At 39.4% G+C, this 25,569-nt stretch overlaps 1 protein-coding gene and 1 long non-coding RNA gene across 4 annotated transcripts in view; one reads left to right on the top strand and one right to left on the bottom strand.

Annotated features, from left to right (window-relative positions):
- The window catches only part of DLGAP4 (DLG associated protein 4), a 431,492-nt gene that overhangs the window by 195,830 nt on the left and 210,093 nt on the right, over positions 1-25,569 (top strand). Inside the window, exon 1 of one of the 2 annotated variants that reach the window (XM_060772311.2) lies at positions 20,686-20,703. The exons of the other annotated variant lie outside the window; for it this stretch is intronic. The gene's annotated coding sequence lies outside the window, so the exon portion shown is untranslated. Of the gene's footprint in view, positions 1-20,685; positions 20,704-25,569 lie in introns of those variants that run through there. 2 annotated transcript variants of the gene reach the window in all.
- Positions 522-20,956, bottom strand: LOC137097013 (uncharacterized). 2 transcript variants are annotated; one of them, XR_010909910.1, is made up of 3 exons: positions 20,847-20,956; positions 4,349-4,486; positions 522-632 (listed from the first exon to the last, which is right to left on the bottom strand). It is a non-coding gene; the product is annotated as an uncharacterized lncRNA (long non-coding RNA). The 2 variants fall into 2 exon arrangements; XR_010909909.1 differs by lacking the exon at positions 522-632 and adding an exon at positions 1,989-3,169.

The raw sequence follows: 25,569 nt of genomic DNA, 5'->3' as shown, positions 1-25,569 counted from the left end.
GCATAAACTAGAAGTAAGCAAACAACTTAGAGGTCTCCAATAAAACAGTAGTCTTTTGTTTGCTTCTCCTCTGCCCACAAATGGCTTGAAGGACTCAGTTCCTGGTAATAATGTTATCATGCCAAATTTCCCTATCTCTAAAAGTGGCAGTAAGTGGAACGCTGTGAAAATTCACAGCATGCTGGTATGGTATCCCACATTCAGACTCTTCAAGTGTTCTGTTACAGAGGAAGAAAATAAGACTGTGGTTTTTGCTGAATTGTTTAATGCAAGTGCTGAACATCCGTTGGAACATCCAGTTCCAGACTCAACTGCTGCTGCTTGTTAATACTACGTGTGTATCCAGTCTCGCTTACCTGTCTTGTCTATCTGTTTGTCTGCCTGACTGTCCCATCTTCCTAGTGCTTATTGAAATGCTAGATACCAAAAAGCCTTGTGAGAATTATAGACATGATGCCTTATTTATTAAACTCAGCTAAATGGGAAGAACATGTTGAAAGGGCAACAACACATACTTGCCATAATGGTCTTTCCTTCTGCTCCCAAATGATGGTACTGGAAGATCAACCCATGAAATTCTAGCTCCAGATCTTTCATAAGCAGGAGTAAATAGATCATTCCATCCCATTTTTCTTCAATTTGTTTTATAAAAAGATAGGAAAACATCAGTTTGCAGGATTTCTCTCTCTAGATAATACACATTTGAATGCATTTTAACTAAAATGGTGTATATGCTCTAGTGTACAGTTTCATTCTTTGTATGTGATTATAACTAAAATATACATTTCAGTATAACTGGTACATTTTTGTCAACTGACAGCATATCTGAATATTTGAAGAAGAATTAAAACCAAGGAACAGCTGTGTCCTGTCTCTTACTCCAAGAGGGTATCGTGAGCGGGATCCTCAGGCATCCCAAGTATGCCTAGTTCTGCCCTAGTGTTCATGACAATCATGTGAAGTAGTGGCTATCATCACTTCTTACAGTAATTATATAGGATAATATTATTGGGGTGACACATGATATATGTTTACCAAATGCTCCATTTTAGCCTTAGCACTGGAAACTAAAATAAACTCTCTCTTCATTTTTTCCACATTATATAATGATTCTTCAGGAATTGCCTGATACATTTGATAGAAAAACTCACATCTGGCAATATGATTAAATATGTTTTTTATTAATTCTTTTGTCTAATAAGGAGTGTATAATTGCATTACACTGTGAGTTACCCTTTTTGAGTTATAAATATAACTTTTATTTTCTTTTATAGCTACATGAATGTGGTCTAGAAATGTAAATCCTCGGCTGTTTCATCCTCACATACGAGGTGATACCATATTTCATCACATATTAGTTGTACCCTCCTTTTGGGGAAGGCAAAACCGGTATTTTGCTTTTCCCTGAACAATTGTTGCATCCTTTCTTCATGTGCCCGGGTGAGTGAGTTAAAGTAGTGATCGCTCTTTCGGCACTAAAAGGCTTGACTCAACTTTGAGCTGAGTCAAGCCCCACAGCATCAAGGAAAGAGGGCAGCTGAGTAGGGGAATGAATTCACACACACACATACCCCCATCCACCTGCCCTCTTTACCTTTTGGCTATAGGGAGCTTGATTTAGCTGGGAGCTGAAGCAAGGCATGGCTCTGTAGCTTGGAGGGCACAGGCGAATGAGCGGGTGAACTCACCTTCCTACCCACTGTTCCTTCTGACCTACAGAGGAGCCTTTGCACAGGACAGATGGTCTCGTTCATCCGTCTGCTCACCTCTCCCATCTAGAACTACCTTTTGAGGAGGCAGCTACTGCATAATAGTCCCACCCTTTGTCCCCCCCCCCCCCAAAAAAGAGGGGGGAAATGCGACTATTAAACACTGAAATACAGTAGTTTTCTACCCATTGTAGGAGAAAACAAATATTCCCTGTATATTCTTCAGGGTAGTCACCCGACCTGGTGTATGAATGTTCTATAATGTTGTGGCAGAATTATTCTATGCAGACAAAAAAATACACAAAAAGATATTTTCTGAATAGGAATATTCTTGATAGGAAATCCATTCTATTTTCTATATTGAATATAATTAACATTAAACATTTGCTGATTTCATTTTTGTGGATATAATTACTTATGGATTTTATTAATATGTTCTCTCTAGGAATCTCTAGATCCTCTAACACAGCTTCACCAGATGTTGACAATAAAATTGTGTTGGAGGACCTAGACATTCTTGAGAGAACACTTCTCTAGGTACTTCTTGGTCCTCCATTTCAATTCTTCCTAAAAGGTATTTCTAATTCATTTTTTTAATTCATGGGTGTTTTTTTTTTTTTCATGCATGGGGGTAGTGTATCTTGAACTGCAGTGAATGTGGAGGTCTGACTGTAATTCCTCCATAATACTTCAAGTTATCTGAATACCAGGGGAAAGTGTTCAAAATTATTTCTGGTTTATTATTTTTCTCAACAATGCATGGGTGGTTGACCAAAGGATTAAATAGAGCTTCACATTGTAATATTTTGTTGTAGTTCCAACAGTGTTTGTGTTTTTTATAAAGATAAATGAGCATGACACCGTTTAAAAGTTCACCATGACTCTTACTTATCTGCCATGCATCCGCATCAAGGAATTAAACTAGACATTTCTCAGCCGAATGACCTTTGTAGAATTTGGCACACATAATATGAATACATGTGTCATAACCAACAGCAAAGCTCTGTGGTTTAGAGCAGCTATTATGTCAGAAGAGATGTTCCAGTGGTGCTTCACTGATTGCATAGCAGGGGAATTTTCAATGGTCCATCACTCCTGAGTGACAAGTGAAATTAATTTGGAAATATACGCATATGGGACATTCGTTTATATTGCATCACTGAGAAGTTGTCATGTGTACTCTTTCTTTCTGTGGTTCACTTGCTGGATTGGCAGTCATGGGGGGCACAAATGTTTTATGTAGATTGAGTCTGAAAATGTACGAACATAACAATGCCAGTTCAAGCAATCCATGAATCTTAAAGTGATTCTTCCAATTGTGGTCAGTGCTGATAGGCTTGACATTCTGCGGAATTGAAGTTTACAATCTATCCCAATAGTTTGTATCCACGTAAATTTCCATTCACTACACAACAGGTTATTGGGAGCACAGAGTGCAATTTACCCTACCTTTCCTCTGCCTGAAAAAAAAAGAAATAAATCATTAAATCACAGTTGAGTTGTTTTGAAAAGAAATAAAATACTAAATATCAGCCTAGACTTGTGCATAGCTTGAAGATGAATGAACATTGTTACATTAGAGCAACATCTGCACTGAAACTCTAATGAAAAGACAGGTGGACAATAATATTATCACAGCTGGGTTTGTCAAAGAAATACTTAGCTTTCAAGCAGCTGAAGAAGCACAGAGACTCCACAATGGTAAAGCAATTTACTAGGATCCAGAAAGATCAATTAGGGGAAGATTTCCAGAGCAGTAGCTAGTCAGTTTTTGAAACAGTTATCAAAGGATCTTTTAATGTGCTAAAGGGTAACAAATGTATTATGGCATAAACTCTGGTCCACAAAAGCTTATTGTGCTATAATAAATTTGTTAGTGTCTAAGGTAAGGCATTGCAAAAGTATTTGCAGTTTAAGGGGAAATGAACTTGTAGAGAAATGAAATGTCCTCCAGATTTCTTGCTCTCTTCCTATCTCTTTCTCTTTCTCTTTCCCTTCACAGTGTTAATATCTATGAAGCTAGCTCATCTGTGAAAGGAGGTCTGAATGATTTCCTGTACACACACATTCACTCCTTGACAGATGTAAATTTATTGAGCCCGGACCATCTACCGTTACTTCAGTCAGCATGACCTAGCATCAAAAGGCACTCGGTGGCTGCTTCCCAAACCTGTGTCCAATTACACATCCTTCTCCTGTCTCTGCTAGAAGATCCAGTTATAAAGAATTCAGCTTGATTGTAGTGTGAGTTTTCCCCAGTCCCATCCCACTGCTTCACATAGCCAATCAGCTCTTACCTGAGAAAATGCTATGAAATTCATGGGTTCAGCATATACCAGCAAGCAACTGAAAGGCATGTACGCATATAGTAATCCCTCAATGTTGGCTGGATTAGGGGTATGTGGCACACACAAAGTGGGAAAACCCACAAATAAAAAACACATTTTTCCTAAGAAAACATTTATCTAGACAATTATAGTTTGTCCAATTTGACTTCAGTTGGAGATTAGCCATAGAATAATGCTGGAGGACCTTCAAATAATCAGATGCATAAAAAGTTAAATTTGCAAGTGTATAAGCATTTATGTAAAGCAAAATGACATCATAACTCTGTGCTGTCTTGCTCATATATGGTATACCTTTCTTTTCTTTTCTTTTCTTTTGTCCTGTTCCTGGACCTCAGAAGTTGTGGATATGAAAACAGGAGAGAAAGATTCCATTTCAGGGCTCAACTTTTCAGGTGGACGGAGAATAGTCAAAACTCAGAGATCCAGCATCTAGTAGAAGGAGCAGTGGATAGTTTCAGTTCTTGCCTTTTTGAATATTTGGAGTAGCAGATGACCATCTATATTCTAAAGTATCCAGAAAAAATCACTTACTGTTTCAAAGTTGTTTTTGAAAAGAATGTATCTAGATGTAATATATTAGAATTTGTCATTCTGTAGATGCAATCTAACATTGCAGATGTAAATGTAAAGCCCTCGAGGGCATGAAACTGCATGTTATTATTCATGGAATTTGCAATGAAGCTGCAGCAAGAAATTGTTTGGGAGAGTGAGTAGGTCACAGTAGTTCCTTTGGCAGAGTGGCCTGTGTGACCCTGATCTCTTTTGTCCATAAGAGCCAAAATGAGATGTGAGATTTACAAACCAACCAACTGACCTTTCTCCTATGGCAAAGGGGTGGGGGGTGGGGGGTAATCCAAACTTTCTGTGAATTTATACATACACATTGGATCAAATGCGAGAGAGTTCAAGAAATGGAATGCAGTGTTTTCCATAAGTAACATCAGGAAGCAAATCTAATAGATAGTTTAGGTAGAATTGTCAGGTACCTTGTCTGATAAAACATTTACCTTTGACAGATCAGTTTCATTATGTTAACCATTAGCATTTGAACAAATTCAACAAGCTGGTTAACTTGTTTTTTAAGACATTAGTTTGAAGCCAAATCATTAGATTTACAGACAACGGCATGGACATTTTAACTGATGTCCTAACTACTCATTTTGCTACTGACTCCTTAAAAAGATCCCCTTGGACTACAAAACACATAATAGGCTTTGTACCTTGGAATAGTTGATGTCCCACATATCTGGGAATATTCAGATTGGAGAAGACTGTCCCAAAGACGTCTTCTTCCAACTTCTTCAAACCAATTGTCTGAATTTTGTTTTTCTTTTCACTCTTGCCTATCCATACACTTCACTCACTATTCAAATGCTTGGTTGGTTAACTTGTGTGTGTGTGTGTGTTTGAGATAGAGGACACTGATTCACCACAAGTACAACAACAAATGGATAGCTGCAAAATGTGGCTAGTAAATCAAAAGTTCAAGAATTTTAATTTGAAAAACTTGAGAGTTCTTGAACACATGCTGTTCAACGTTTTTATTATTGGCTTGGATGAAGGTTTGGAGGGCATGCTTATCAAGTTTGCAAATAACACCAAATTAGGAGGGATAGCTAATTTTCCAGAACACAGGGTCAGAATTCAAAATGACCTTAACAAATTAGAGAGCTGGGCCAAAATTGAATTTCAGCAAAGAGAAATGTAGGATTCTAAACTTAGGCTGAAAAAATGAAATGCAAAGATACAAGATGGGTTGACAACAGTCCGTGTGAAAAAGATCTTGGAGTCTTAGTGGACAACAAGTCTTAGTTGAATCAACAATGTAATGCAGCAGCTAAAAAAGCCAAGTGGGAAGTCATGGTGCCCCTCTATTCTTCTTTGGTCAGATCTCACCTGGAATACTGTATCCTATTCTGGACACCATAATTTACAAGAGATATTGGCAAGCTGGAACCAGAGGAGGGTGACTAAAATGATCAAAGGTCTGGACACTTTGAATCCCTATGAGGAGCATCTTAAAGAGCTGGGTATGTTTAGCTTGCAGAAGAGAAGGTTGAAAGGAGACACCATAGCCATGTTTAAATATTTGAAAGGATGCTAAAAAAAGAGGGTGCAGGCTTGTTTTATGCGGCCCTGGAGACTAGGACTCGGAGCAATGGGTTCAAATTACAGGAAAGGGGATTCCACCTGAACATTAGGAAGAGTTTTCTGACTGTAAGAGCTATTCAAGAATGAAACGCTCAGCCCCAGAGTGTCATGGAATCTCTTTCTTTGGAGGCTTTTGAACAGAGGCTAGATGGCCATCTGTCAGGGGTATTTTGATTATGCTTTTCCTGCAGGGCTGGACTGGATAGCCATGTGTTCTCTTCAAGCTCTATGATTCTATGCAGAATCTATTTCTGCACCACTGAATCAATGCAACCTTTCAGCCTCTTCAACTCCAAATCAAGAATTGCAGTATCCAAAAAGAAAAAAAAGTGATGGAACATAGGCATCCAAAAATTTGTTTGGTTGAGGAACCAGCAACATCATCTTATTGCTGTGCATCAGGGGAGCTTTGTTCAAGTATTTGAAAATAGGGGGCAATCTACTCACTATGTCTAGGATGAGTGATGTATAGAGGGTTTTATTTGGAAGAGGGGCTTAAGAACAATATTATTATGTTTTCCACAGGGGAAAAAACCATATAACTCCAAATTACAATCCAACCAAACATATTCAACACAGGTAACAATAGTTATTTAGCACTTTCTCACCTTCAGTTTCCTTTACGCCATCTGTCAAAATGTTAAGATCTGAGCAAAGGACATACCAAAGCTGCCTATCCTTACAAATCTTGAAAGGCTCAGATAGGTTTATCCCTCCTTCCATTACAGGTCAACCCACCTTTACAAAGTATGAGAGTCTCTTTATATATCTGTGTAGACATGACATCATGTGAAAGTTGTACCCGCTGGCCATCAACAATCTGTGCTCACCGCTACTAAATGTTGCTTTCTTTGAAGTAACTTGACTTGTCCCTTATCCTCTCACTTTGCTGTGCCCTTTGAGCTAACATCTGTCTACATAGTAGACTTCAGTCGCAAAGACTGGGCAGCTAGCAGATGAAGACTCACAGGCACAGATGCCCAGAAGAACTGCCAAGAGCTGATGACTGATGTTGGACTGCCTGTCTGCCCTTCCACCTTGTTAGTCTTGCAAATCAGCAGTTGAATAGCCTCTACTGTCAGTTCTAAAACAGCTCTATAATACTGGCATGGCTCCTCCTTAGGAAAAGCTCTATTCTTGAATACTGTGTGTGTGCATGTACATAGGGTTCTCTATTATCCACGGTTATGTGTATCCAGATAATGTCCAGGAATGTGTACCTCACTAATATATTCTGTCTGTATCAAAGATTTTCTAATCTAGGCAGTCCCCAAGTTAGAAATATCTGAGTTACTTACAGTTAAGAATGGGGGTGAGACAACAGGAAGAGAGAGAAATCTACCCCCAGGAAGGGAAATATACTCCTGAAAGTGTTATCATGGGTAAAAGGTGTCTCCACTGATTCTGAAGCTTTATCACCAATCCTTGTTTTCACAACAAGGCAGATTTTTCAAAATCCCATTCTCACAAGGACATAAAGTGAAGTGAAATTTTCTGAACTTGGGCACAGACAGCAAAACAAACACCATGGGGGTGTTAACCCTTCCTTATGCAATCCAAAGCATAATAATACATTTATTTGTATACCACCCTATCTCCCCAAAGGGACTCAGAGGAGTTTTCAACATATAAGACAAACATTCAATTGCAGGAAAGAAAACCATACAGACAATTACATCAAAATAAACATATTCGACAATATAACACAACCTAATTTAACTTAGCGAACAAAATAAGAACTAAAAGCATCATAAAATACCAAAATCCTGTTAAACACACTAAAAATTAAAACAATATTAAAAACCCATTGCATTGTAGCTCCATCAGTAGAGGTTCAACAAATCAATGATCAGGATTACAAAATGAACATGGCCAACTATAAAAGGGCTGGGCACAGGATAGTGCAAACAGTGCATCATAGGGCCAGGGAAGTGGATGAAGTGCAAGACAAAGTGCAATCTGGCTATTTGGGGACTGGGTCTAGGGACTAATCATTCTCAAAAATTTGCTGGAACATCCAGGTTTTCAGATCCCTACAAAAGGGAGACAGTGTGGGCTTACGTAATCTCTCTGGGGAGGGTTTTCCAAAGACGGAGGGGGGGGCACCACCGAGAAGGCCCTCTCCCTTGATGATGATGAAAGCAAGAAGAGATCCTTCCCAGCAGATCTTAGAGCCGATGCCAATTCATAAGGGAAAATGCAATCCTGAAGATAGGTAGGGCCGAACTGTTTAGGGCTTTGTAGGTCATAACTTGCACCTTGAATTGGGACCAGAAACTTATTGGCAGCCAGTGAAGCTGCTTTAATAGGGGTGTAGTACATTCCCTATAATTAACTCCTGTTAGAAGTCTGGCTTCCAACCTTTGTACCATGTATATATATATATATATATATATATATATATATATATATATTAGGCCTGGGCGGTTTCGTTTCATTAATTCGTAATTCGTTAATAATTCATTAATTTTTCCAATTACAAAACTATAACAAACCATTCTGGAGCAATTATTAAAAAAAACGAATTTTTAAATACGTTTTGTAAATGCTTCGTATTTCGTTATTGTATTCGTTTCGTTATTGTTCTGAGGTCGTTTCGTTATTATTTCCGCATGTCTGGGCCAGTTTTATGGTTTAATTAGTGAAAAAAAATTATAATATCACACCAACAGTCAAGAACAGAGGGAGAGGGAAGCTTCAGAAGTTTTTGGAGGTTTTTTAGCGTATTTCGCGGTCGCGTCCGCCATTAATGAATTGATTCGTTATTGTTTCGGAAATCGATTCGTTAATTTTTTTACCATTTACGAAATTTCGTAAATATCGAACTTTTTAAAAGGAAAATTTTGTAATTATTTTAAATAACGAAACGCAAAAACCCCAAAAAAAGAATCGATTTTAGAAACAAATTTTTTTGTTGTTACCCAGGCCTAATATATATATATATATATATAGAGAGAGAGAGAGAGAGAGAGAGAGTTATGCATAAATAATATACCTGTTCTGACTTATGTACAAATTCAGCTTAGGAACAAACCTACAGAACCTGTCTTGTTTGTAACTTGGGGACTGCCCCTACATTCAATGGGGGAAATACACAAGCACAGAGAGAAAATGAAGAGTCAGAGAGAGAAAAGAAAATAATACAGTAACTTCTGAATTTTTAAAATTATGATTATATTTCTTAGAATGTAAATTCTATTTCTCTAACTCAAATATTTTACCTACCATTCTTCTACTTAAGCAAACTAACTACCAACTCATAAACTGCATAATTAACAAGCCATTCTCATTTTTTCAGCAAAAACACAAAGGTTCCCAGTTTAAAAAAAATGTAACCAAATATTTTTGTCTAATCAAAGCAAACAATTCATCCATTTTCACAACCGGGTCCTCTTTCCATGGAATTACTGTATTCCCCATTTCTGCCCATATACCAGTCTTGTTACTATAGCCATACATCATAATCTGTATTTCTCCTCCATCTGATCATTCAATTCATCAATTCAAACAAAAATATTGGAATCTTTTGTATTAAACCGTGTATTTGAGTATACATTTTTTTTGCTTTAAAAGTTTTTGAAAGTTTAAAGAAAATAATGGAACCAGGAGCTGTTACTATGATAAAAGTTTGAGGGAGTGATTGAGATGTGTAAAAAAAATCCCAAATGGTTTGTTTCTTAAATGCTTGAGTGTGTCAGACGGGGGGTGGGGGGATCTATGGGTGTACTGTACTGTGACAAATAGAAAATTTACAGATTTTGCCTCCAAGCCAAAAGAGGGGTTCAACGAAAAGGACCACTTTTTTTGTTTGAGCAATTATTCTTTGTCCTGCCTCCAGACATAGTAATGTTTTCAAAACAAGTCCCAAGTATGAAGATGTAACTGTTCTCCCTCTTTATTTAGCTAAACAGAACTTATCCTTATGCTGAAAAAATACTGCTCATTCATGGTTGCTCAGTTATGAGTCTGTACACTGAATCTAGATAATCATAGAGCTGGAAGGAACATTGAAAATAATTTAGCTCTAGTGCTACACAAATTAGTATTCTAATTGTGACTTTAAGAAAATCAATTCCCACTTTTAATTTAGAAAAATCCCTATTCTCTATTGACTCCATTGCTAATAATTGAGAGGGTATTGTAGGCTACCGGTGATGTTCCCTAGACCCTCTTGACTCAGTATTTATCAAACTTTGCTCCTCCAGGTGTTTTGGACTTCCATTTCCAGAAATCCCAGCCAGCTTCCCAGCTGTTACGAATTGTGGGAGCTGAAGTCCAAAACATCTGGAGCACAGTTTGAGAAACTCTGCTCTAACTTCATCCTGTGATTGAACACACATGTGAGAAAAGATGTTTCGTGTTTGGTTTCAATTGTTAATTATATTTGCAAATCAGCAATTCTATTGCTGATTGATCTAATACAATAGCTTCAGAACAATGAAAGCCATCTCTGGAACAGTTTGTAAATATTTATGGAATGTAGCCATAGAGTATGTTACTATGAACTAGATGTTAATGTTTTTTCTTTTTATGTGAAAACCAAACTGTAAAAAAAAGGTCTATAGGCTGTGCTCTGAAATTTGTCCTTTATCTCACCTTGAAACTTTTTAAGGCAGAAATAAACCTTGAGTTTTTATTCTCTACTTCCTCCTTGCGTTGCTCTGCAAATTTAGACCAATCTTCTAACAGCAAACCTCTCTCTTGTGACAGCTCTGAAGACAAATGCCAGTCCATTAGACATCAGCTGTCAGTTTGCAGAGGGTTTCCAGGAAACTATACAACTTTAATAATAGTATGGTAGTGGTCCTTGGCAAACCAAGAACAAATTGCCCGCCTGACACATTCAATAACTTGAAAAGTACTGATTTAGGATGCATCTATACTGTAGAACTAATGCAGTTTGACACCACTTTAACTGTCAGGGGTCATTGCTTTAGAATCCTGAGATTTGTAGTTTGTTGAGACACCAGTACTTTTTGGGAGAGAAGGGTAAAGACTTTGTAAAACTGCATCTCTCAGGTCCAACTCACCATGTCAAGCAGCATTTACTGGCAGGAGAGATCTCCAAGCAGCATTTTGTCTGTGAGGGATTTCTTACCCTAGGACTGTAGAACAGTAGTTAATTACATTTATTTTAGGTTTTTCACTCTGAGGTTTACAAACCACCCCCCCCCCCCAAACACGAGGGGGGGTCTCTTTTAAGTAGAGTATGGTTATCACCTTAAGAGATAAATCCTGGTGGGAAGACTGAAATATTCATTTGCTGGTCCACCTGGATTTTCCAGCAGTTTTCTTCTACCACCCAACCCATGGTTCCGGGAATGAAATGTCATAAAAACAATTTGCATTGGTATTGTCCACTTTCAAAGACACAAACACATAGGCCAGGACCAGGTAGAGAAAGATTGATGATCATTGCTGTGTTGAGCCTATTAACATACAACATCAGGTGCCAAAATCTACTTCCTTGGCAATGTTTTCTGGGCCATGCTGCCAGAGTTATAACTTGGCTGCAACTTTTACTAGAGAGTATTATTGCAATATTCATTTGTCTGTGGAGATAAATGGGCCTGTAGTAGTTTCACCTTGGCAGATTGGTGAGGATGTTACAAACATCTCTCACTGGAACAAGAATACTCCTGCCAGTTCTAGGCTGCACTTTGAAATATTTCCTTAGGTAGAAAATTGCATTGACAGGCTCTCTGTCTGCTGATATACTCATTTTATTTGTTCAGTACCTGTGTGGAGGAGCCTGGGGGCTGAGACTAGTTCCATGTAGGTTTAATAAATAGGAAGAAAACTCAATAATCAAATAACAAAACTGTTGTAGTCTCTGCTGGATTTCCTGAGAATTTCCCATGTGTTAATTTCCACAGTGAATGGCAAGGCACATACTGTAAAAGTCGAAATACGCTGAAACAATGTCCTGATTCAGAATCAAGTTGAAATACCAGCAAATATTTTTTCCAGTGATATTGTTTGGGTAAATCTATACCCCTGATCAAATTATTTCGTGGTCCTCACTGCTATTGGTGTCATTACAGCCTCCAAAGCCACCTGAATTGGTTTGCTTTCTGAATCCTTCAAGTAGGGTCTGAACTGAATCTTGTGATCAGAGTACACTCCTGGTCCAGCCTCACCTGCCCAGGAGCTGTTCTTTCATCTAATGTAAAATAAGTTTGTATTTTTAATTATCATTTGAGAATACAGACACCCCCCATATCTTCATGGAAAAAAGAAAATGTGGATAGCAGCAAACCATATTGAAATGAACTACTTCTGCCAGAAAGAACGATCTATGAGGATCATATTGTATACCATTACAGTGACTGAGCAATCTTCCTTTCTTTGAAGGAAATTGCTTGGTAACATTACATGGTAACAAGGATTGGTAGTTATTTTCCCAGTGGGAACTGGTGGTTAGGCTGAAGATTGTGTGTGAATTTTTTTGACGTGGAGAAGATGTTAGAAATTGGAAAGTGAGGTAACTCCTTTCTCTTCCCAATCCAGGGGAGCTGGGACCACATTATGGATTTGTGTGTGTGTGTAAGGAGTGACTTGAGAAACTGCAAGTTGCTTCTAGTGTGAGAGAATTGGCTGTCCACAAGGACATTGCCCAGGGGACACTAGGATGTTTTGATGTTCTACCACCCTTGTGGGAGGCTTCTCTCGTGTCTCCTCATGGGGAGCTGGAACTGACAAGGAAGCTCATCCACACTTTCCCCAGATTTGAACTTCCAACCTGTCAGTCTTCGGTCCTGCTGGCACAAGAGTTTAACCCATTGCGCCCCTCTTCTCTCCCCATTAAAGGAGGCCCTGATGTTGTCAATGGATCTACTACTTGGAACCTTTGGGCATGTTCTTTGCTTCAGCCTACTCTCTATTCCAGATTTCTTCAAATATTGTGCTGTCTCTGTATAGCAGGAGTTGTAATCCAATACATCTGGAAAATCCCATCTTCTAGAGAGTTTATGCTCTCTTCACATAATTGCAAATAAATCAGATATTACAAAAATGACATTCTCTAAACTTGACAACCTAAAGGAAATTGATGCTTAGGGGCGCACTGCCTTTAAAACATCCCACCACTTAGAGAATTGGAGTGCACATAACAATTACATACATTGGCTGTGTTTTCAAATCTGAGGAGAAAGCTGATCCATGCATAGTTACTGATATTTTTCTACTAGAAATGAACAGTCTTTGATCCATTTGATTAAGATGGTAAATTTTCTTCTTATAAAATCTAGGCCAGGATGGAATTTCAGCATTTTTCTGAAAACTCAGCAACATCAACGTCCCAGTTCCTTTCCTCTCCAGTACCCAGTTAGTACTCAAAGCAGAAAGGACATCTCCCACAGAGAGGAGAGAGAGAAAATGTTCCCCACATAGAAACCTCCCCCTCATAATCATTCATATTTAGTCTCACCAATATCATAATATAAATGTGAATTAGGTACTTATAGGTATATAACAATTATTGTGTGAATACAGAAAAAAAAAACATCATTTTCTAACATCCTGATTTAACTAGAAGCCACTCACTTGAGCACTTGTTTCAACTCAGGGGAAACTGGCTGCTTTTCTTGAGAGGGGAAAATACAGTTTTCTAACTTGAAGTGCTGCCTAAAGGACATCAGCCTAGTAACACACTGACCACAGTTTGGAAGTTTCACCTATTTTCAGTGATCCTGTCATCTGAGTAATTAAGAGAACTGGGTTGATATGTAGTCAATAATGCTGACCAGAACCAATCACAGCAGTAGCACCATTGAGATTGTGACTAACTATTGAAAAAATAGAGAGTACGACCCAATTAAAACTCTGACAATACACAAACATGCTAAATCAGCATGGAATAAACATGGGAACTTGGATATGGAGGTAAAGTGTTCAAAAAAGGTTACATCTTGCCACCCCCAAATGCAGAGTGGCCCAAAAGGGAGTGGATTTCAGGGACCCAAGCAGGGCTCAGCAGATCAATTAGAATTCCAATAGCTGATGTGATTTTACAATGTTAGCTCTGCTCATTTCAAAGCTGCAAATAAATAACCAAATTACAAAGAAAATGATCCATCCAAAGAAGATACTGCCTGCTATCCCTCCATACGATCTACCCCTCTGATAAAGTTGAGGAACTCCAGTCCAACATAATAATTTGAAGTATTAGAATGAGAAAACCAGTATTCCTAGTGATCTTGGAAGCCCAATTCAACAGAAGTATATGATACCAGTTCAGTCTCAGTCCACAGCATATACAGAAAGTAAAGGATGCACCACCAGGAGCATAGATCACATTTTCTTAGCAAGAGTGTATTGCATTTTACATGCTGAGGAAATGCAATATCTCTGTCATTGGAGTGCTATCTGGAAAAAAAAATGATAAATAGGTTTATAAAGTCTGTAAGGAAACAGGATGGATATATTGTATTTCTGTAATCTTCTTACACCATAATCTTGGAGTTTACTGCCTCGGGATTTTTTTTAAAGAGAATCTAATATTTACTTTAACAGATTCTAATGTCCCTTGTTCTCTTAGAATTTAGTCTTACTTGTTATAATCCCTCTCTCATTTCTGTGTTTTCTTTGCTGTATATGATTGTCTGTATCAAGAGATACAAAATGGTGTAATTTAAACTAGTTCTCAAAATTGGCTGGAGGAATTACCTTATCTGCCTGTTTAGTGAGTTGGCTCTCAGGGTAGGAGAACATGCTGAGACCAAAAGCTGCATGCCTGCATTTGCAATCCTTTTGAGGACATCAACCTTTTTCTTTTCAGATCACGAAGTATCAGGGGTCGTTTTATCACTAACCACATTTGTATCACACTCTTTCCCCAAAGAGCTCACAGCAAAGGCATATGGATTTATCTTATTATGTCCTTACAGTCACCCAGCAAGGTAGGTGAGAATGATAAGCCCTTGATTTTCCAGTCTGAAACACTGTATCTTGAAACAGGACTTCCTGGCGAGTTGCTTCCTGTCCTCTACCAACAGTCAATTTCCACACTAAACATGGTAAATTCAGCTATGTGATCTGAAAGCACATCTAGATTTGCAGTGGGAAACTTGTAGCCCTCCAAATGTTGTTAGACTGCAAGATGTATCATTACTTATCCTTCACTGTTTTGGCTAGGGGAGATTAGAATTGATGTCCAACAACCACTTGTTGTTGCGTTCATTTTTCCAAGTTATGGTTACTCTAAGGGAAGCCTGTCATGGGGTTTTCTGAGGCTCAAATAGTGTGATTCATCCAAGTTCACTCATTGGCTTTCCATGACTGATTGCATAGGCGAACCCTTGTCTTCATCATCAAGAGTCAATGCCCAAACCACTACCTTGCTCTAACTAGCATTTGATTAACATTGAGTAAGGTGCCCCATGAGGTCCTATAAAATCTGGCCTTAGAGAATGCTCCTCATTCTGAGCAACTTACTTCATGGGTGAAGAACCTGTTTCACAACCTCTGAGGATACCTGGCATAGATGCAGGTGAAATGTCAGGAGAGAAGGCTTCTGGAACATGGACATACAGCCCAGAAAACACACAACAACTCAGTGATTCCAGCCATGAAAGCCTTCGACAGTACACTGCCTGATTAAGTTTTTAAGCTGCCAGGTATATTGAATATAGTGTTGAATGCAGTCTAGAGAAGTCAAGGTTTTAAAATCTTGCTTATCTGAGAAGTGCATTAAATGTCAGTTCTCAGGACAGGTAGATGACAGATTTCAAAGCTATGTCTAACTCCTTAAACATTATTTGAAATAAAATTATTATTTCTTACTCTTCTCCATGGAATTCACTGGTAAATCTGCATTAGACATTGCTGAGCGCTTTTCTATAATCTAAGCTTGGCTTCTGGCATAGAGTGTGGTGTGGGTCTAGACAAGTTTTAAGGTACAGAAACTTAAAATTATGATTTGACAAAAATGTCTTCAGAAGAAAATGAGGAGGTATATATGAGTGTGGCAGTGACTAAGTCAAAAAATCTCAAGATATAAGGTTGAATTCCCTGTGGAGATAGACGTCAAGGCTAAGTGTGGAGTGGTAATTAGGAGAGGTGTCACACTAAGGCTGGAAAGGCTCAGTTTTTAATCCCTAGTCATCCATGAAACTCACTGGATGGCTTTGGTCCAGTGCTGATCTCTTGGACTAATTTGGCTTACAGGCTTGTTCTAGGGAGAAATAGTAGGCTGGAGGGAGAGAAATCCTTTATTGAAAGCCAAGATGTACCTGTAATGAAAAAAGAAATATTGGAAATGCTTCTACCTGGAGCTTTGTCACACTGCTGACTAGATGCATAGCACTGGTCTTCACTTCTCATTTACTTTTCTTCACTGACTCACCAGGGAAAGGTCCACTTAATATGAGAATTGAATAAACTAGTATTTCCAATATTATGGTAATAAAACAGACGGCTGATGATAGAGAGTCAGCTTCCAGAGGAACATAATATGTAGGCCAGGATCATGATAATTTTACAAGGGACATTCTCCTTCATTAGTTTTTACTATGTTATAAAACCCAGCACTTTTGAACACAGCATAAATTTGCTCCGATTATGTGTTTTTAAAGGGAGCAGCTTCCAAATGTTTAATCATGGCAAAACAAACATTCACTCCACTTTCAAATTTGTCAGTTCACATAACTGTACATGATACTTTTTAATGAGATGCCCATAGAGGAAAGGCATTGTGGTGATTTTATTTTCAGAGTGCTGAGAATTTTAAAAAGACCAATGAGAGATCTTTCCCAAGGCAATTTAGCTTTTTAAATTAGGAATGAGAGACATGTGGCCCTCCAGGTATTCTTGACCTTTAGCTTCCATTTGCCTTAGCCAACATAATCAAAGAGAAGCAGTGATAGGAATTACAGTCCAACAACTTTCAAGTTATGGGCCCACATCTGCCATGTCATCTCTTTTTCACTTATATTTCTCACATTGAATCCCATCACAAAACTGAATGTTGCCATTTGAAACCTCTGCCATTAATTTAAATGACTTGTATATTTATACTAGATCATTCATCATTTTGGGGACATTGCTGTCCCACAAACTGGAAATCTAAATATTGAAAAAGGAATGAAGAGTTCTAGCAAGTGTATCTCTCAGGAATATTAGGTATGGGTCACAGCACTTCACCCTTTCACTGCTGGGCTGTGAGACCTTAGGCATAGTAAAGAAAGAAATGCATGATGACATTTCCCTCTGAACAATCACATCCTTGCAGATTTTAGGGCTTCCTTGAGGTGTATGGGAAGTGGCTTCATCTATGCCATATCTGAACAACATAAGAGGAATCAGCCCAGAAATGGATAAAAGCTGAAAGCTATTACATATAGATTTTCTCAATAAACTTGACAAATGATGGGCATATATGCCATAGCTTCAGAGGCTGAAAACCACATGCAAACATAAAGGATACCAGGAAGAGATCTTCTCCGAGGGAGCATCTGTCCTAAAATGTCTTGCAGAATGCAGCTAGAATCCTATTGCAGGTTTATGCTTGCATAACCGGACTCTGCTGCAAGTAATTGGACTTTCTACTAGTTTGTACAAAAAAATGTCTGACATGGCTCCCTGCCCCCACCTCTCTTGTCTTCCTCAGAAGATGAGGAAAACTTGGTAGCCAAGTCCTCCTCCAGCTGTTCTGCCTGATGAACAGTCAAGGCCTTCTCTAGTTCAGCCTGATGGACAACTGAGTTCTCCTTCAATTCAGGCTTTTGAACAGCTAAGTCCTCCAGTTTAGCCTAGTAGGCAGCTGAGTCTTCCTCTAGGTCAGCAAAAAGAGGAGCTGTTGCATGTGGGAGTGGACTAAGCTGCCATTGTCATTAAAAGAAGGCAAGCTCTCTCCTGCCTGGCTACTGGAAGCAAGTCTTCAGTATACCTCTTCATGGATTGACCCTACTGTTATATATCTTATATTTATGTCGTTGGACTGCTTACTGACTGCTCTACTTGGACTATATTCTGATTTATAGTTTCTTTACCTTGGACGTTTTGTTATCAGATACCTTTGGTGTTTTGGCTTCTGAACTCATTTCTGGCTGAGGATTAAGAGTGGACCAGTCTCCAAGACTTTCTTATGCAAGCATTCCCCTAGCAATTCATACACCTGAGTCCCAGTCTTGTGGGGAAAGCGGGATACAATTAAAAACGATGATTGAGATGGTGGTGATGATGATGCACAGACATAACTTCCTCCCACCAGTCTGAACACCTGTTTCTCATGATCCAGTGAAGTTATGCCAATGTAGCTACTTTAGCCATTTCTAGTCTGCTTATACCCTTACTGCCTTAGTAACTGTACCAATTTATGATTAGAAAGTTATCATTTTCCAGTATCTATGGGTTCAATTAGCTCAGTTCAGAAGGCATTCAGAAAAATAAGACTAGCACAAAGCCAAATGTTGCTTGTCTACCTTTTCCAGTAAGGCAGAATAAGAAATTCAAGTGTTGGTTACATTTTGCCACAGAAAGCAAATTCTGTTCTGAAGACATTGTGAGGTTTTGGAGAACTGGCAGTCATCCTTGAGAGGCACATGAATAAAGTCTGGAGGGCATATGTATCCCATCAGCTGCACTTTCTTCATTAACCTATAGATCATTGCTTCCCAACTTTTGATCCTCCAGTTGCTTTGGACTTCAGCTTCCAGAATTCCTGACAGTTGGCCAGTTGAAGTGCCAAACATCTGAAATACCAAAGACTAGGGACCATTGCTATAGATAAAGAAGCAAAGCTGGGAAAACAAAGTGGATACATATGGAAAAATCATAAATACACAATTCCACATCTCTGTCTCCCAAGTAGCACTTAATCTCTTGTGCAAAAGTGATTGCGCATTTCTCTACTTAACACCAACCTTACATAGGCAAAGATGGGCAGTTATTCTTGCAAGAGGAGTGTGGTGCTTAACTCTGCCTGCATTAACCAATTCTCCTTTATGATTTCTGTTCCTGGGACCCCACTGTGGCAGAGATGACTGGAGGAGTTTTCAGAGGAGAATGAAATGATGGAGCTCTTTCTTAGAATCCAATTTTCTGCAAATTCACTGTTGCCACTATTTCACAGTAGTGCTTACAACACTGGCCTGGGATCCCCAAATTTCCTTTGTGACATCTATACTTGCAGAAAGATATCTGCTTAAAAGCTCAGAGTGTTCTCGGGTTAGAGAGATTAATTTCTAAAGTGGCCCCTCCTAAACAAAAATAGTAAAATCTCATAGATCTTTACGTGGACATTTTAATTGTATAGCCTGTAATTATAGCTATTTATTTTAATATTAGACAGCCAACATGGTGTAGTCTCTTGAGTGTTGGACAAGGATTCTGGAGATCAGGTTTGAATCCTGAAACCCATTGGGTGACCTTGGTCAAGGTCACACTCTCTCAGCCTCAGAAGACGGCAAAGGCAATCCATCTCTGAAGAAATCATGCCAAGAAATGCCCATTGTGGCTTTCCTTTAGGGTCATCATAATTCAGAAACCACTTAAAGATATACAATTTTAATCTTGTGACATACATATGTTAGCATTACTGCATACTGGACATATGAAAGGTTTTCCAAAGCAGTCAGTTTTGAACATCCTTGAAAGCCACATGAAATTATATATGTGTGTGTGTGTGTGTGTGTGTGTGTGTGTGTGTGTGTGGAATAATCTGCTAACAGGTGACAGATAACTGCTGACTGTTGCTGTGCTGCCCTTTCTTCCAGAAGGGCTTCCAGTATATTGTTTCTAGGGTCATTATAAAAAGGGCAATGTAACAGCAAATTAAAAAATTCTCTTTCCCTGAATCCACAAATACAAAGTCTTTGAGCATGTAGGATCCCCCTATATCTCCCCTCTAACCACATGGGTACCCAACACATGTACAGAACTAAGAATAGATTCACAGATAAAGCCGCTGATTGACATATACCTCTGTTGACATCAAGATTGGTGTATGAGACCCTTATTCATAAATTCTGCTTACATGCTAAGAGCAAATATTTGATGCAATTGTTTTGCTGAGTCAAGAAAGACTATTATTTTGCAGTACATCTCATTGCTGCAGCTACCCATCACCTGCTGGGTGTGCATCTTTCCCTTATTCGTTTCTCAATGGGAGGTCCCATCATGCTGCAGATTTTGAAACAAATGATGTCTGGCCAGTGGCCTCCTGACGCCCTGGAATGGGATGGTTTTGCTTTGCCTGGGTCTGCAGCTCTGACAGCCAGTCAGTCAGCCAACCCTGGGCCTCCCTTCTCGGGAACTTCACATTCTTTTGGAAAATGGGGGAAGAGCTGTAGGGAGTTCCCTTTCATATTTCAAATCACTCTGGGTTCTTTATTTGTACATGCTGGATCCGGCATCTCATCGCCTGGCAACGGCCCTTTCCTAGCAACAGAGGAAAAAAGCAAGGGAGGGGGATTGAGAGAGGGGGGGAGAGGGCTGCAGCTGAGGAAGAGAAAGAGTAGGAGGCTTTCACTGGAGGCATCACTATGGATCCCAAGGTATGTCTGACTTGCTGTTCTAGCTGCATACATTTATATTCCTATGCTGTGCTTGGTTAAATGAATACTAAATAATATTGATGGCCGGGGGGAAAGACTAGCTTTATAAGTAAGCCCTTGCCCTTGATTATAAAGGATCGTACCTCTGATATGGGATGAGTTTGGGTTCCTTAAGAGTCAGTCCACCTCTAGAATTTGACTTCTGCTCCCTCTTGTGACACACTGCTCAAGAGCTGGCTCAGGATGTGCTCAGTACACTGTTGTCTGGGACACAGGATATTGGCTGGCCAGCTAATGTTCTTGCACAGATAGGTGATGTATTAAAGTGGGAGGTGCTCAGTTTTTGAAACAACTCACACAGGAGAGTGAAACAGCTGAAAATTACAAGAACCAGAGTGATGTCTCTTGAACAGGAGTCTAAGGATTCTCTGTGTTGTAGAATGAAAAGAATATGCAGTCCCCACTTTACTATAGAACCAAGATCCTGCAAGAAGGAGAGGGGATTCTCCCAGAGATGGGATCACAGAAACCAAACTATGGAAGAGGTCAAAAAAGTGTCCACTACAACTTACTTGCTAACAAAGAAGTAGGGGTAAGTGGTAAGAGGGGAAACATAAGAAAAAGGAAATGGGTTTCTTACAAGGAATGGTTTCACCAAAGCACAACCTCAATGGAAAACTGCAATGATGATGAAGTGTTTGAATCAGTGCAATGACAAAGCAAGAGACAGTATCGCAACCCTCATGGATCTTGGCGTAGGTGGGGGAAAACACTGCTCAAGAGCCAAGTAGAATTCTACTGACGTGTCTTGTTGCAACAATCCGGCACGAAACATGAAAAAGTCGGCATGTATTGATTATTTGCTATTGCATTTTTAAAAGCAAAAATATTGTTTTCTCTTGTTGATAGCTTCCCCTGTGCCATTTTTTTGATGGACTGAACAGATTACAGTGATTCCAGCAGCTAAACAGGGACCACAGAGTGAATTCCACAAGATCAGTGCTCCATTTCATTCCCAATCATATTTATCTGCATGATGGTCACAGAAAAGCATTTGAATGGGAAGACACTTATTACTGAACTAGCCACATCAGTGATCCCGTATTACTTACTTAGGTGATCCCTCGTTGTCCATGTAAGATTGTCCCCCAAGGTTAGTGACTGTGGAGCTCTATTCTTGACCTGCATGTTCTCCTGCAGGGAGGGCATCAGTTTCCAGGTAGAAGGTGGTCCCGATCGGGGTTGGCTTGATGAGCCTTCCTCTTGGCACGTTTCTCTCTTTTGCCCTCCATTCATGCCTCTTCAAATTCTACAGTACTGCTGGTCACAGCTGACCTCCAGCCGGAGCACTCACAGGCCAGGGCTTCCCAGTTCTCAGTGTCTATGCCAGAGTTTTTAAGGTTGGCTTTGACCCCATCTTTAAATCCATTTTCCTGTCCTCCAGCATTCCATTTTCCATTCTTGAGTTTGGAATAGAGCAACCACTTTAGGAGACGGTGGTCAGGTATTCGGACAACCTAGCCTGTCCAGTGGAGTTGATGGCAGAGGACCATCGTTTCAATGCTGGTGGTCTTTGCTTCTTCCAGCATGCTGACATTTGTCAGCCTGTCTTCCCAAGAAGTTTGCAGGATTTTTTGGAGGCAATGCTGATGGAATCGTGGATAGTCCACATCTCGCAGGCATATAGCAGGGTTGGGAGGACAAAAGCTTTATAAACAAGCACCTTGGTATCCCTTCGGATGTCCCGGTCGTCAAACACTCTCTGCTTCATTCGGGAAAAAACTGCACCCACAGAGCTCAGACAGTGTTGTATTTCAGTGTCAATGTTGACTTTTGTGGAGAGGTGGCTGCCAAGGTAGCGGAAATGGTCAACATTTTCTAATGTTACATTATTAAGCTGTATTTCTGGCATTGGAGAGGGATTGGCTGGTGACTGCTGGAAGAGCACTTTGGTTTTCCCAATGTTCAATGACAGGCCGAGCTTCTCGTATGCTTCTGTGATGATGTTTAGAGTGGCTTATAAGTCTTCTTCTGAATGTGCACAGACAACGTATGATCCCGTATAACTGAATTCCTGATCAACTTTATTCAACATAAGCAAATACTTCAGTACAATCACCAGAATTTTTGAAAAAGAAAATGCTTTAACAATTAAAAAAATGTTCATAAAACATTTCCTTCCTTTAGCATCCAAACTTGTTAATGCTCAGGGTCATAGCTCAGCCTAAAGTGGGTCACTCTTCTTCCCTACTCACATACATTTTTAAATGAATGAATAAATCTATAATGTAGAAGGTGCCAATGCACCAGTTTTCATTTCAACGTGTTTGTTTGACTGAGGAGGGCATCACTACTGTACAGCCTCACTTAGTTAGAAGTATATCTCATTGATGTTTAAGGGGCTTACTTCTAAGTGTGTAGCAGGAATGCAATTTGGTTAACATGCTAAACATCACCTGGCTTTAGCCTGCTCCAAGTTCAAATGGATGGCAGGTATAACTTACGTTAATTCTCATAGATGGAAACTGGACTGCCTTTTCCCAATTTGTGCCTTATCGCACAAATGAGTGCAGTCTGTGCTGGCAGTGGCCAAAGCACATGGCTGGCAGCTCACCAGGGGCACATTTAATTCCACCAAATATGTTCGCTAAAATGCAAATGTATCACATTTATTCAGAAGATGTTTTTCCATGTCTAATAAATTATGTCCTCTCTAGGCATTTTCTAGGCCCTCGAGTGTGACTCTGTGAAATTCCTTGGCTGGTAGCCCTTCACTGCAAGTTTTCTCTATTATCCAGTTTTGTGTATTCATGGAAAATTCAGGAACATATCGCCAGGGAATATAGGTTTCATTCTGTCCTTCCTTTGTTATCATACAACCCCCCTGTTATGTACAGCCCCCTGGAGCGTGCAACCCCCCGTTACATCAGTTTCACTGACTGTCAGTCTGCTACTGAGTACAATTCAAAATGCTGACTTTAGTCTATAAAATCCTAAATGGTTCCAACCTGGCTTACCTGTCTGAAAGTATCTCCCTCTATGAACCATCTCAGAGGTTAAGATCATCCAGGGAGAGTCTGCTCTCGGTCCCACCTCCTTTGCAGGCATGACAGAACCTTCTCAGTGGTGGCCCCTCAGCTGTGGAACTCCCTCCCCAGTGACATTAGATCAGCCCCCTCCCTCCTGGCCTTCAGAAAGAAAGTGAAATTGTGGCTTTGGGATCAAGCCTTTGGAGAATAATTGTAGTACAGTAGATGAATACAGAATATATGCAATGACTACAGGAACAACCCCAGATTATGACTGTGGATAGTGTGGGTTTAATAGTGGATGCAATGTTTTTAAATGTTTTAATGTGTATTATTTTTTAATTTCATTGAATAGTTGCCTGTGTGTAAGTCACCTTGAGTCCTCTTCAGTATTGTGAAGGGTGGGGTATAAATATAGTAAATAAATAAATAATCAAGTGAGAGGTTTAGGAATAAAAAAAATCAAATAAATAAATCTACTCCCCCTGCTCACTGATGCATAAAATTAAGCCCTTTAAATATTTTTTCAGTTGTATTTTATGACATTTTAATTCCACAGTCCTACTAAGAAAATTAGATTCATGGCTGCTAACAATATAATTAAAATTGCATGCATTTCTGGCAATATAGTTTTGTATATCTTGACGAGCATTGCTCTGAGTCTTCTTCTTTCCCACTGAAATCTCCCCACCATCAAATAAGCTTTAAAGGATCTTCCATCATTTTTTAACCTCTGCTGCAACTACTCTGACAGATGTGCCTAACAGAACATGAGATTGCTTTTGCAATGTTAGGCCTTCTTTTTAGTCTAAGGATGTGAAGCTTTTGATTCATAAAGTACATGTGCAAAGCTGCCAATAATGATCAGATATTTCCACAACTATCTGCAGAAACTACAGCTCCAATTGCTATTAGAATGAAAATTAAAAGGCTTATTAATCCTCATGCTTTGGGTTGTAAGATGATAACCAGCTGCGCTAAGATTAAATCAGTTCTGTGATCACAGCTTGGGGGCTCTTGCAATTAGGTGATCACAGGAGCTTTATGTCTTCCTTGGAAGGACAAGGCATTGGTCACGGTCAGGGCCAGAGAGCAGGATACAGAGAGGAAATGAGCCATTGATCTGCTCCTGTGCATCCATTCCATTGTTGGAGGGGAGTTTACAAGGCTCAAGAGGCCGCACTGCTTTATTGTAGTATGAATCTTGTCAGTGACATTGCAATTGTGATAGTGCCAGAATAAATTGTGGCAATAATGAGAGGTAATTACAGTTATGATTATTACTTTATAATTAGGATGTTTGTTATAAAAAGGCAGTGGGGACAGGCTGCTAGTAGTGCCGGTGGATTAATTCCCAGTGCCTTTGTACTTGGATAAAAAAGAAGCTCAAGCACATACACAGAATGAGTAAAAAAGAAGCTACTTCAACTTTTCCAGGAGTGCTTTCTGGCCACAGCACATCCCAACCCCATTTGATTTCCATCACTTTACATTAGCCAAGGTGGCCGCACATTTACACTAATAAAGTACTCCTATCTTACTTACTTATTTAGGGTAGATCTTTAGCACATCTAGGCCCACTAGAATAATAGAATAGGTAGAAACCCCAAGAGCAATCCAAATCCAACCTCCTGCTGTGGAAAAATACACATTCAAAGCATTCCTGGTAGATCCAGCCTCTATTTTCAAACCTCAAAAGAAGGAAACTCCGCAACATTCCGCATCATATTCCACTGTTGAAATATTCTTACCATCAGGTTCCTCCTAATATTTAGGTGCAGTCTCTTTTCCTACAGTTTGAATCCATTGCTCCGTGTCCTAGTTCCCTACTGTTAAG

This window comes from Anolis sagrei, chromosome 4, assembly GCF_037176765.1.
Source record: "Anolis sagrei isolate rAnoSag1 chromosome 4, rAnoSag1.mat, whole genome shotgun sequence".
In the NCBI taxonomy this organism is placed as follows: Eukaryota; Metazoa; Chordata; class Lepidosauria; order Squamata; family Dactyloidae; genus Anolis; species Anolis sagrei.
The sequence above is the reverse complement of the archived record's forward strand: the minus strand, read 5'-3'. Positions and strand labels throughout refer to the sequence as shown.